The following is a 13,880-nucleotide window of genomic DNA, read 5'->3' as shown; positions in this document are numbered from 1 at the left end:
GGGGGGCACGGGGTGTCTTCACCTCAGGGTCTGGAGCGCTCAGGGGGGGCACGGGGTGTCTTCACTCCAGGGTCTGGAGCGCTCAGGGGGGGGCACGGGGTGTCTTCACCCCAGGGTCTGGAGCGCTCAGGGGGGGGGCACGGGGTGTCTTCACCTCAGGGTCTGGAGCGCTCAGGGGGGGCACGGGGTGTCTTCACCTCAGGGTCTGGAGCGCTCTGGGGGGCACGGGGTGTCTTCACCTCAGGGTCTGGAGCGCTCTGGGGGGGCACGGGGTGTCTTCACCCCAGGGTCTGGAGCGCTCAGGGGGGGGCACGGGATGTCTTCACCCCAGGGTCTGGAGCCCTCAGGGGGGCACGGGGTGTCTTCACCCCAGGGTCTGGAGCGCTCAGGGGGGGCACGGGGTGTCTTCACTCCAGGGTCTGGAGCGCTCAGGGGGGGGCACGGGGTGTCTTCACCCCAGGGTCTGGAGCGCTCAGGGGGGGGCACGAGGTGTCTTCACCCCAGGGTCTGGAGCGATCGGGGGGCACGGGGTGTCTTCACCTCAGGGTCTGGAGCGCTCAGGGGGGGGCACGGGGTGTCTTCACCTCAGGGTCTGGAGCGCTCTGGGGGGGCATGGGGTGTCTTCACCCCAGGGTCTGGAGCTCTCTGGGGGTGCACGGGGTGTCTTCACCCCAGGGTCTGGAGCCCTCAGGGGGGCACGGGGTGTCTTCACCCCAGGGTCTGGAGCATGAGGGGGGCACAGGGTGTCTTCACCCCAGGGTCTGGAGCGCTCACGGGGGGCACGGGGTGTCTTCACCCCAGGGTCTGGAGCGCTCAGGGGGGGCACGGGGTGTCTTCACCTCAGGGTCTGGAGCGCTCTGGGGGGCACGGGGTGTCTTCACCTCAGGGTCTGGAGCGCTCTGGGGGGGCACGGGGTGTCTTCACCCCAGGGTCTGGAGCGCTCAGGGGGGGCACGGGATGTCTTCACCCCAGGGTCTGGAGCCCTCAGGGGGGCACGGGGTGTCTTCACCCCAGGGTCTGGAGCGCTCAGGGGGGCACGGGGTGTCTTCACTCCAGGGTCTGGAGCGCTCAGGGGGGGGCACGGGGTGTCTTCACCCCAGGGTCTGGAGCGCTCAGGGGGGGGCACGGGGTGTCTTCACCCCAGGGTCTGGAGCGATCGGGGGGCACGGGGTGTCTTCACCTCAGGGTCTGGAGCGCTCAGGGGGGGGCACGGGGTGTCTTCACCTCAGGGTCTGGAGCGCTCTGGGGGGGCACGGGGTGTCTTCACCCCAGGGTCTGGAGCTCTCTGGGGGTGCACGGGGTGTCTTCACCCCAGGGTCTGGAGCCCTCAGGGGGGCACGGGGTGTCTTCACCCCAGGGTCTGGAGCATGAGGGGGGCACAGGGTGTCTTCACCCCAGGGTCTGGAGCGCTCACGGGGGGCACGGGGTGTCTTCACCCCAGGGTCTGGAGCGCTCAGGGGGGGCACGGGGTGTCTTCACTCCAGGGTCTGGAGCGCTCTGGGGGGCACGGGGTGTCTTCACCCCAAGGTCTGGAGCGCTCAGGGGGGGCACGGGGTGTCTTCACCCCAGGGTCTGGAGCGCTCAGGGGGGGGCACGGGGTGTCTTCACCCCAGGGGCTGGAGCATGAGGGGGGCACAGGGTGTCTTCACCCCAGGGTCTGGAGCGCTCACGGGAGGCACGGGGTGTCTTCACCCCAGGGTCTGGAGCGCTCAGGGGGGGCACGGGGTGTCTTCACTCCAGGGTCTGGAGCGCTCTGGGGGGGCACGGGGTGTCTTCACCTCAGGGTCTGGAGCATGAGGGGGGCACGGGGTGTCTTCACCCCAGGGTCTGGAGCGCTCTGGGGGTGCACGGGGTGTCTTCACCCCAGGGTCTGGAGCCCTCAGGGGGGCACGGGGTGTCTTCACCCCAGGGTCTGGAGCGCTCAGGGGGGGCACGGGGTGTCTTCACCCCAGGGTCTGGAGCGTTCAGGGGGGCACGGGGTGTCTTCACCCCAGGGTCTGGAGCGCTCAGGGGGGGCACGGGGTGTCTTCACCCCAGGGTGTGGAGCGCTCAGGGGGGGGCACGGGGTGTCTTCACCCCAGGGTCTGGAGCGCTCAGGGGGGGCACAGGGTGTCTTCACTCCAGGGTCTGGAGCGCTCTGGGGGGGCACGGGGTGTCTTCACCCCAGGGTCTGGAGCGCTCTGGGGGTGCACGGGGTGTCTTCACCCCAGGGTCTGGAGCCCCCAGGGGGGGGCACAGGCTGTCTTCACCCCGGGTCTGGAGCATGAGGGGGGCACGGGGTGTCTTCACCCCAGGGTCTGGAGCCCTGAGGGGGGCACGGGGTGTCTTAACCCCAGGGTCTGGAGCCCCCAGGGGGGGGGCACGGGGTGTCTTCACCCCAGGGTCTGGAGCGCTCAGGGGGGGCACGGGGTGTCTTCACTCCAGGGTCTGGAGCGCTCTGGGGGGGCACGGGGTGTCTTCACCCCAGGGTCTGGAGCCCTGAGGGGGGCACGGGGTGTCTTCACCTCAGGGTCTGGAGCGCTCTGGGGGTGCACGGGGTGTCTTCACCCCAGGGTCTGGAGCCCCCAGGGGGGGGGCACGGGGTGTCTTCACCTCAGGGTCTGGAGCGCTGAGGGGGGCACGGAGTGTCTTCACCCCAGGGTCTGGAGCCCCCAGGGGGGGGCACGGGGTGTCTTCACCCCAGGGTCTGGAGCCCCCCAGGGGGGGGCACGGGGTGTCTTCACACAGGGTCTGGAGCGCTCAGGGGGGGGCACGGGGTGTCTTCACCCCAGGGCCTGGAGCGCTCAGGGGGGGCACGGGGTGTCTTCACCCCAGGGTCTGGAGCGCTCAGGGGGGGCACGGGGTGTCTTCACCAGGGTCTGGAGCATGAGGGGGGCACGGGGTGTCTTCACCCCAGGGTCTGGAGCCCTGAGGGGGGCATGGGGTGTCTTCACCCCAGGGTCTGGAGCGCTCAGGGGGGGCACGGGGTGTCTTCACCCCAGGGTCTGGAGCGCTCAGGGGGGGGCATGGGGTGTCTTCACCAGGGTCTGGAGCATGAGGGGGGCACGGGGTGTCTTCACCCCAGGGTCTGGAGCCCTGAGGGGGGCACGGGGTGTCCTCACCCCAGGGTCTGGAGCGCTCACGGGGGGCACGGGGTGTCTTCACCCCAGGGTCTGGAGCGCTCAGGGGGGGCACGGGGTGTCTTCACTCCAGGGTCTGGAGCGCTCAGGGGGGGGCACGGGGTGTCTTAACCCCAGGGTCTGGAGCGCTCAGGGGGGGGCACGGGGTGTCTTGACCCCAGGGTCTGGAGCCCCCAGGGGGGGGGGGCACGGGGTGTCTTCACCCCAGGGTCTGGAGCGCTCAGGGGGGGGCACGGGGTGTCTTCACCCCAGGGTCTGGAGCATGAGGGGGGCACGGGGTGTCTTCACCCCAGGGTCTGGAGCCCTGAGGGGGGCACGGAGTGTCTTCACCCCAGGGTCTGGAGCCCTCAGGGGGGCACGGGGTGTCTTCACCCCAGTGTCTGGAGTGCTCAGGGGGGCACGGGGTGTCTTCACCCCAGGGTCTGGAGCGCTCAGGGGGGGCACGGGGTGTCTTCACTCCAGGGTCTGGAGCGCTCTGGGGGTGCACGGGGTGTCTTCACCTCAGGGTCTGGAGCGCTCTGGGGGGGCACGGGGTGTCTTCACCTCAGGGTCTGGAGCGCTCTGGGGGGGCACGGGGTGTCTTCACCCCAGGGTCTGGAGCGCTCAGGGGGGGCACAGGGTGTCTTCACCCCAAGGTCTGGAGCGCTCAGGGGGGGCACAGGGTGTCTTCACCTCAGGGTCTGAAGCGCTCTGGGGGGGCACGGGGTGTCTTCACTTCAGGGTCTGGAGCGCCCAGGGGGAACACAGGGTGTCTTCACCCCAGGGTCTGGAGCGCTCAGGGGGGGCTCGGGGTGTCTTCACCCCAGGGTCTGGAGCGCTCTGGGGGGGCACGAGGTGTCTTCACCCCAGGGTCTGGAGCGCTCAGGGGGGGCACGGGGTGTCTTCACCTCAGGGTCTGGAGCGCTCAGGGGGGGCACGGGGTGTCTTCACCCCAGGTTCTGGAGCATGAGGGGGGCACGGGGTGTCTTCACCCCAGGGTCTGGAGCGCTCAGGGGGGGGCACGGGGTGTCTTCACCCCAGGGTCTGGAGCATGAGGGGGGCACGGGGTGTCTTCACCTCAGGGTCTGGAGCGCTCAGGGGGGGCACGAGGTGTCTTCACCTCAGGGTCTGGAGCGCTCAGGGGGGGCACGGGGCGTCTTCACCCCAGGTTCTGGAGCATGAGGGGGGCACGGGGTGTCTTCACCCCAGGGTCTGGAGCGCTCAGGGGGGGCACGGGGTGTCTTCACCCCAGGGTCTGGAGCATGAGGGGGGCACGGGGTGTCTTCACCCCAGGGTCTGGAGCGCTCAGGGGAGGGGCACGGGGTGTCTTCACCCCAGGGTCTGGAGCTCTCAGGGGGGGGCACGGGGTGTCTTCACCCCAAGGTCTGGAGCCCCCAGGGGGGGGCACGGGGTGTCTTCACCCCAGGGTCTGGAGCGCTCAGGGGGGGGCACGGGGTGTCTTCACCCCAGGGTCTGGAGCATGAGGGGGGCACGGGGTGTCTTCACCCCAGGGTCTGGAGCGCTCAGGGGAGGGGCACGGGGTGTCTTCACCCCAGGGTCTGGAGCGCTCAGGGGGGGGCACGGGGTGTCTTCACCCCAAGGTCTGGAGCCCCCGGGGGGGGCACGGGGTGTCTTCACCCCAGGGTCTGGAGCGCTCTGGGGGGGGCATGGGGTGTCTTCACCCCAGGGTCTGGAGCGCTCAGGGGGGGCACGGGGTGTCTTCACTCCAGGGTCTGGAGCGCTCTGGGGGGGCACGGGGTGTCTTCACCCCAGGGTCTGGAGCGCTCAGGGGGGGGCACGGGGTGTCTTCACCCCAGGGTCTGGAGCGCTCGGGGGGGTACGGGGTGTCTTCACCCCAGGGTCTGGAGCCCTGAGGGGGGCACGGGGTGTCTTCACCCCAGGGTCTGGAGCCCCCAGGGGGGGGGCACGGGGTGTCTTCACCCCAGGGTGTGGAGCGCTCAGGGGGGGCACGGGGTGTCTTCACCCCAGGGTCTGGAGCGCTCAGGGGGGGGCACGGGGTGTCTTCACCCCAGGGTCTGGAGCCCCCAGGGGGGGCACGGGGTGTCTTCACCCCAGGGTCTGGAGCGCTCATGGGGGGGCACGGGGTGTCTTCACCTCAGGGTCTGGAGCGCTCAGGGGGGGCACGAGGTGTCTTCACCTCAGGGTCTGGAGCGCTCAGGGGGGGCACGGGGTGTCTTCACCCCAGGTTCTGGAGCATGAGGGGGGCACGGGGTGTCTTCACCCCAGGGTCTGGAGCGCTCAGGGGGGGCACGAGGTGTCTTCACCCCAGGGTCTGGAGCACTCAGGGGGGCACGGGGTGTCTTCACCCCAAGGTCTGGAGCGCTCAGGGGGGGCACAGGGTGTGTTCACCCCAGGGTCTGGAGCGCTCTGGGGGGGCACGGGGTGTCTTCACACAGGGTCTGGAGTGCTCAGGGGGGGGCACAGGGTGTCTTCACCCCAGGGTCTGGAGCGCTCAGGGGGGGCACAGGGTGTCTTCACCCCAGGGTCTGGAGCATGAGGGGGCACAGGGTGTCTTCACCCCAGGGTCGGGAGTGCTTGGGGGGGCACAGGGTGTCTTCACCCCAGGGTCTGGAGCGCTCAGGGGGGGGGGCACGAGGTGTCTTCACCCCAGGATCTGGAGCATGAGGGTGCACAGGGTGTCTTCACCCCAGGGTCTGGAGCGCTCAGGGGGGGCACGGGGTGTCTTCACCTCAGGGTCTGGAGCACTCAGGGGAGGGCACGGGGTGTCTTCACCCCAGGGTCTGTAGCCCTGAGGGGGGCACGGGGTGTCCTCACCCCAGGGTCTGGAGCATGAGGGGGGCACAGGGTGTCTTCACACAGGGTCTGGAGCGCTCAGGGGGGGGCACGGGGTGTCTTCACCCCAGGGTCTGGAGCGCTCAGGGGGGGGCCCGGGGTGTCTTCACCCCAGGGTCTGGAGCGCTCGGGGGGTACGGGGTATCTTCACCCCAGGGGCTGGAGCATAAGGGGGGCACGGGGTGTCTTCACCCCAGGGTCTGGAGCCCTCAGGGGGGCACGATGTGTCTTCACCCCAGGGTCTGGAGCGCTCAGGGGGGGCACGGGGTGTCTTCACCCCAGGGTCTGGAGCCCTGAGGGGGGCACGGGGTGTCTTCACCCCAGGGTCTGGAGCCCTGAGGGGGGCACGGGGTATCTTCACCCCAGGGTCTGGAGCGCTCAGGGGGGCACGGGGTGTCTTCACCCCAGGGTCTGGAGCATGAGGGGGGCACAGGGTGTCTTCACCCCAGGGTCTGGAGCATGAGGGGGGGGCACGAGGTGTCTTCACCCCAGGGTCTGGAGCATGAGGGGGCACAGGGTTTCTTCACCCCAGGGTCGGGAGTGCTTGGGGGGGGCACGGGGTGTCTTCACACAGGGTCTGGAGCGCTCAGGGGGGGCACGGGGTGTCTTCACACAGGGTCTGGAGCGCTCAGGGGGGGCACGGGGTGTCTTCACACAGGGTCTGGAGCGCTCAGGGGGGGCACGGGGTGTCTTCACCCCAGGGTCTGGAGCCCTCAGGGGGGCACGGGGTATCTTCACCCCAGGGTCTGGAGCGCTCAGGGGGGCACGGGGTGTCTTCACCCCAGGGTCTGGAGCCCTCAGGGGGGCACGGGGTATCTTCACCCCAGGGTCTGGAGCGCTCAGGGGGGGCATGGGGTGTCTTCACCCCAGGGTCTGGAGCCCTTAGGGGGGCACGGGGTATCTTCACCCCAGGGTCTGGAGCGCTCAGGGGGGCACGGGGTGTCTTCACCCCAGGGTCTGGAGCATGAGGGGGGAACGAGGTGTCTTCACCCCAGGGTCTGGAGCATGACGGGGGCACGGGGTGTCTTCACCCCAGGGTCGGGAGAGCTCAGGGGGGCACGGGGTGTCTTCACCTCAGGGTCTGGAGATCTCTGGGGGGGCACGAGGTGTCTTCACCCCAAGGTCTGGAGCGCTCAGGGAGGGGCACGGGGTGTCTTCACCTCAGGGTCTGGAGCATGAGGGGGGCACGGGGTGTCTTCACCCCAGGGTCTGGGGCGCTCAGGGGGGCACGGGGTGTCTTCACCCCAGGGTCTGGAGCGCTCAGGGGGGGCACGGGGTGTCTTCACCCCAGGGTCTGGAGCCCTGAGGGGGGCACGGGGTGTCTTCACCCCAGGGTCTGGAGCCCTCAGGGGGGCACCGGGTGTCTTCACCCCAGCGTCTGGAGCGCTCAGGGGGGCACGGGGTGTCTTCACCCCAGGGTCTGGAGCCCTCAGGGTGGCACGGGGTGTCTTCACCCCAGGGTCTGGAGCGCTCAGGGGGGGGCACGGGGTGTCTTCACCTCAGGGTCTGGAGCGCTCTGGGGGGGCACGGGGTGTCTTCACCTCAGGGTCTGGAGCGCTCTGGGGGGCACGGGGTGTCTTCACCCCAGGGTTTGGAGCGCTCTGGGGGGCACGGGGTTTCTTCACCCCAAGGTCTGGAGCGCTCAGGGGGGGCACGGGGTGTCTTCTCCCCAAGGTCTGGAGCATGAGGGGGGTACGGGGTGTCTTCACCCTAGGGTCTGGAGCCCTGAGGGGGGCACGGGGTGTCTTCACCCCAGGGTCTGGAGTGCTCAGGGGGGGCACGGGGTGTCTTCACCTCAGGATCTGGAGCATGAGGGGGGCACGGGGTGTCTTCACCTCAGGGTCTGGAGCGCTCTGGGGGTGCATGGGGTGTCTTCACCCCAGGGTTTGGAGAGCTCAGGGGGGGCACGGGGTGTCTTCACCCCAGGATCTGGAGCATGAGGGGGGCACGGGGTGTCTTCACCCCAGGGTCTGGAGCATGAGGGGGGCACGGGGTGTCTTCACCTCAGGGTCTGGAGCATGAGGGGGGCACGGGGTGTCTTCACCTCAGGATCTGGAGCACTCAGGGGGGGCACGTGGTGTCTTCACCCCAAGGTCTGGAGCATGAGGGGGGTACGGGGTGTCTTCACCCTAGGGTCTGGAGCCCTGAGGGGGGCACGGGGTGTCTTCACCCCAGGGTCTGGAGCGCTCAGGGGGGGCACGGGGTGTCTTCACCTCAGGATCTGGAGCGCTCAGGGGGGGGCAAGGGGTGTCTTCACCCCAGGGTCTGGAGCGCTCAGGGGAGGGGCACGGGGTGTCTTCACCCCAGGGTCTGGAGTGCTCAGGGGGGGCACGGGGTGTCTTCACCCCAGGGTCTGGAGCGCTCAGGGGGGCACGGGGTGTCTTCACCCCAGGGTCTGGAGCGCTCAGGGGGGGCACGGGGTGTCTTCACCTCAGGATCTGGAGCATGAGGGGGGCACGGGGTGTCTTCACCTCAGGGTCTGGAGCGCTCTGGGGGTGCATGGGGTGTCTTCACCCCAGGGTCTGGAGCGCTCAGGGGGGGGCACAGGGTGTCTTCACCCCAGGGTCTGGAGCGCTCAGGGGGGGCATGGGGTGTCTTCACCCCAGGGTCTGGAGTGCTCAGGGGGGGGCACAGGGTGTCTTCACCCCAGGATCTGGAGCCCTGAGGGGGGCACGGGCACATCAAGAAATTGCAAACCGCCGTATCACAGCAACCCATTCCACAGTTGAGGTCATTCTTGTGAGGCGCGGACCCCGTAGATTTTACGCAAGCACATTAGCAACACTTATGATGTCACATCAGTATGTCCCATGCTTGGTTGGCACACCTTCAAGAGTACTTAAACACGCGTGTGTGGTAGACATATGAATTAGGGGTCTGTGCCAAAACGGCACCCATTGCAGGTACACGTATGCATTAGAAGCGATAGCATCCCCTTTTCTCAATTTCTGCGAGTCAGACATAATTGTACCAATCTAGCTGACTTTGACCGACAAGCACTAACTATGAGAAGTAAATTCTGGTGAGACATTCCTACAAACGTGCCCGTTATTACGACCGGGATTGTCTGCTTAAATCAAAACCCCCGAAACATACAGATCAAGTTGTTTGCATAACCAAGCATTCAACAATAGATGTAAAGATTAAACAAGTAATAAATTCTAACTGGCACATCTTGAACAGCAACTGTTCCGCTGAACAGAAACTAACTAAACCTATCTTTGCCTATAAAAGAAATAAAAACATAAAAGAATATATTGTCCACTTGCGTTTTAATAACGCAGCAGTTGGAAGAAATTTGACGCAAAGATCGATTATAACAAACAACCCAATTAAAGGAACTTTCCCTTGTTCCTCCTGCTCCTCCTGTACTAATATCCTAAGAGGAGAAGAATTTGTTCACAATGGACATAGAACAAGCGCCAAAGAAATGTGGAACTGTAGATCCTCTAATGTGGTTTACTTTATTCAATGTCCCTGCCTCTTGGGGTACATAGGAGAAACTTCTCGTATGATCCAGACGCGCCTTAATGAACATCGCTCTGCGATTAGAACCAAAAAACTTGCAGCCCCAATGGTAAAACACTTTCTGGACAAGGGACACAGTGCTGAAGACTTCAAATGGCGAATTCTGGAAAAAATCCACATCTCTGACACTAATGGTGGATTAGCCATTAGAAAGAAAAGGGAAGTTTTTTGGATTTTTGTTTTTAATACATTCCGCCAGGGGATGAATAGCGAAATTCCATGGGAACATGCTATATGTTAGGTTGCCTTAAAATACATAAATCAGCCTCACTGAATTATTCTTTTTATATTTATTTTTATTTATTTATTTTTTCATTTTTTGCTCCATATTTTAATTATCAAGTGCAATTTGAATAACTGAATTCAAAGACTAATATTCAGGTAGAAAAATAATTGCAAACATTATTTGTACAAAGGGACCAGAAAAATCCCTCTTTCTTATCCCACACGTAACAAGTCTTTCTTTCATTTAATTTCTCATGTGCTGCCAATTTGCAGCAATCCCCGCCTCCTAACAGCACCGGTTCTGCCCCTACAGGAAGTATCTGCTCCAGGTTTCCTGTTTGCAACACAGTCCTGTTTCTATTTCCTTGCAGGAGAGAGTCCTCTCTCTCTCTCTACAGGGCCACACCTGATCCTCTTTATTCCATTAACCGCACTCTATAAACGCTACTCGCAGCACATTCAAACATCTTTCATCGCTACACGGCTGCAGAAACGCTGTGTCCCGCCGCCGGAAATCGAGAGCCCTGTTAATCCATATTGGGTAAGAGTATCTTACTATTTAGTAAGACTTTTCAACTTCAGGTGCACCTACCGCTTATTTCACTTGCCTCTTTTTGTGTTTTTCTCTCTTTTCTTACCCTCCAGACAGGGAGTTATTTTAACTTTGCGCCATCAACCACTCTGGAAGTAACTTAACCTTGTACCACCAATCTTTTTGAAAATATCCAAAAAAAAGGTAAAAAATAAAAAATCATAATGTATAAGTTTATATAGTCTTGCTTATCTAACTAATATTGCTTAGAAATGCCAAAACATAGCGCTCTTACTATAAAAGTTTAAAATATTCTATCCTAATATACAGGAGGCTACTGCCAATAAGATCCCCACATCAGGAGGATTACGCAGGCTGCACGCCCTTCTCTCTTCCCTTCTTCCCCTCGCATCTTTATTGAATTTCTAAGCCCATCTTTGGCTTAAGCGACTTAAAGGTTCCGGACGGTGGGACGAATCCATATCTTTCTAACTAATCAGGTAATCCACCAATGATTAAAAAACAACACGATATTACTATAAAATCGACTACAAAAACAGTTCTGTAGCATATCTATATTCATGACCTTGGTGTAATGAACGTAGAAATGCTCTTGTATCTGATAAGAAAGAGAACATTATACCAATTGTAGAAAAAGATGGCAATTATTTTTAACTGCACTTTTCAAAAGGGATTCTTATAATCTCCAAAAATCTGTAGTTGTCACTCCTACTGTCTGAGAATAGAAATCCTACAACTTGAGACTGACCAGCTCTAATCAGTGGAGAGATGACCGAAGAGCCTATTTAGGATACCTTAGGTAGTAACTAAAAGTATAGGTACTCTGAGATCTTAGTCCAAAACCCAAGATCTGTATATAAAGTGTCTCTATCTCTTGTATTTTCCAGCCACCTGTTGAAGAAAAATTACTAACGTTTGAATAATACTAGATATCGTCACCGAAACCATACATATTGCAAATCTTCTTATCATGTAAGTGCTCAGAAAAAGAACCTAAATTCTGATTAATATCTTAGGAAATGTTCTGAAACCATATAAGTAAATTTTAACCATAAATCCTTTTTCAAGCTCCAGTAGTCTGACGGTTTAAATCGCTTACTACAGAAATCAAGAAAAGCAAAGTATATCCTAAACATCAATATAACCAACCTCTCTTGTAAGTATGAGACTTTATTAAGAGTCACTACAAAAGGAGAAACTAGGCCACTGATAAATTCTAAAAAGGGTCCTCCAAGATTTACATGGCCGTATGGATTTATTGGCTGTTCCCTTTCTATTAAAAGGTCCTTATATCTCCGTTCCAATTCTTTTATATGCCCTTCCATCTCCTGGAAAGCTAGTATCGCAAGGAAATGACATTTAAAGTGTTGATGTATTGCTACACGTATACTATTTGCAAAAAAGGTTTAATTCTAGGCTACAAGAAAATCTGTAAATCGTTGCTTAAAAGTGTAGAAATAGTAATTTTATGAATGTAATTTTCCTCTTTGTAAATTTACTCTCCTTCTTTTAGATATTTTCGTGGCTGCTCCAGAAGAAGGCGCTGGTCGCCGAAACGCGCGTAGAGAATTATTTTGCCACTTTCTTTTAATTTCATAGGCATTCGAATATGTAATATGTAATTTGTGTATTATGTTTATCTTTTCTTGTGGAAACTATATTTTTTATTGTGCATTTTAATTTTAAAATATTGTACTGTGTCAATTTTTTAATTGTCAATAAATTGTCGAAACCAAGAAGTATTGTTGTAGCCTAGTTTCCTTATAAATATAAACATTGATTTATTTCGTTCTGGTTGCCTAGATTGATACATATCAATTGCTTACTCTTTCCCTGGTCTAGGAACCTTATTCTTTTGTACCCAGGGGGTCCTTGTTAAATACACGCGAATTAGAAGCGCGTTCTGTCATAGGGGGGGAACAGCAATATATGCCGGTGGTTTGTCACACGGTACTGGTGCACCCATGGGCTCTACACGTATTCATACTACTAATGTTTTGTGTCACACAGTACTTCGCACCCAGGTGCCTGAGCACTGGTGCATTGGATTTCGGTGTTATGTCACACGGTACCGGTGCACCCCATGTGCTTGAACAAGAGTTATATGCTGTTGCTTTGTCATGCGGTATCTCTGCACTCTATTCCTGTGTTGTTACACTGTACCGATTTCCTGTGGGCTTGTGCACATTTAGGGTTTTGGATGCCTTTCTTGTCATACATCCGGGTTGTGTCACACAGTGCCTATGCATCTTTGGTTGGGGGTGTGGGTGACAAAGCGGGGGTACAGTCACATGATTTAGTCAATTGGGCTGGCATGTAAAGTGTATCTTTTATCCAAAGACAAAAAGCACTAATCATCTGTGTTTCATTTTCATTTATGTATGGCTGGATCCATGACTGTGATGCATGGGAGGTGCTCCACACCACAATGACTGCAAGATGTGGACAGGCAAGGGGACCGGAGATCCGGCAGTCTACGGCATCAAGTACGATGGGCGATCAATGGAAAAGCTCAAGAGGTTCTAGCATGCATGGGGGAGATGGTGCGGCCCATGCTCAATATTGGTTGATCATAGGTGGCGTCAACTATTTGTTGTAGCCAGCCGGGGGTACTTTAGTAGTACACTGCTTTACAGGTGTATGCCTCACCTGCTTAACCAAATCCAGGAGTAACGGGTGGATGCAACCCCTTGTCATGAAATGTAAATGTAAATGTAAATGTAAATGTAGGCGTATTTATAAAGCGCACTGATACTCAGGAGTGTCCTGGCGCTGTACTCATACCGCTAGGGAACCCGTCCTGGCTTTTCCCCGTGAAATGTCCACTCCTGGGCATCCTCGGGGTGCAACCAGGCATCCCCAGCGCTGTAGGGGGCCGTTGTGGAGACTAAGCAAGCTATTGCCCAGAGTTGCAGCGTGGGACTCGTGCTCAGAGTAGGCACCGATGCGAGAAATCAGGTCCGAGGAATTATGAGCCCAAGAACCGCCGTGATCACCGAGATCAGCCAAGGCGGGATTTGAACCCTGGTCCCGGGCCAGGCCTCTACACCAGGGACTGCCGCTCTAAGCAGTGAGCCACACTTCTCCATGAAATGGTATTCGCCAATAAAGTGCCTGTGCTCGCAGTTGCCATCATAGTGGACACTGTGCGGTGTTGGGATGCTCCGTAGTAGGGTGTAAGCTTTCACAGAGCCTATCCCAGACCATAGTGGTCAGGTGGAGGTTGTTCATGGATTCCATGATATGCTTAAGGGAGACCTTGGGGCCTGGTTGGCACTCCGTGGGTAACCTTCCAATGCTGCAGTTAGCCGGCAATGAGTATCATTGTCTGGGGGAAGGTGTTTATCGCCGCATCATGATGTTATCAATCGAGGCCATTTAGTGGCTACAAGACAGTGTGTCAATTTTCTCTGAGTCAGCCAGCCCTAGCATTAGTATCCTGCCTTTAGGGGGATAGCCTGGGTGCAAGAGGGGCTGTTTGTAACACTACTCACTGAAGTGGGTGGGTCGACATGTCTATGCACGGGGGTACACCTCGGCACAGCGACTGCAGAGATTTCAATGGAGGGTAAGTGACCCTGAGAGGCAAGGCTATCTTGGGTTTTACACCTGCAGACTGTAGCCCATGGGTGCATCTGGGGGGAGACGTGCTTCTTAAAAAG

The sequence above is a fragment of the Lissotriton helveticus genome, assembly GCF_964261635.1.
Source record: "Lissotriton helveticus chromosome 1_1 unlocalized genomic scaffold, aLisHel1.1 SUPER_1_unloc_2, whole genome shotgun sequence".
In the NCBI taxonomy this organism is placed as follows: domain Eukaryota; kingdom Metazoa; phylum Chordata; class Amphibia; order Caudata; family Salamandridae; genus Lissotriton; species Lissotriton helveticus.
The sequence above is the reverse complement of the archived record's forward strand: the minus strand, read 5'-3'. Positions refer to the sequence as shown.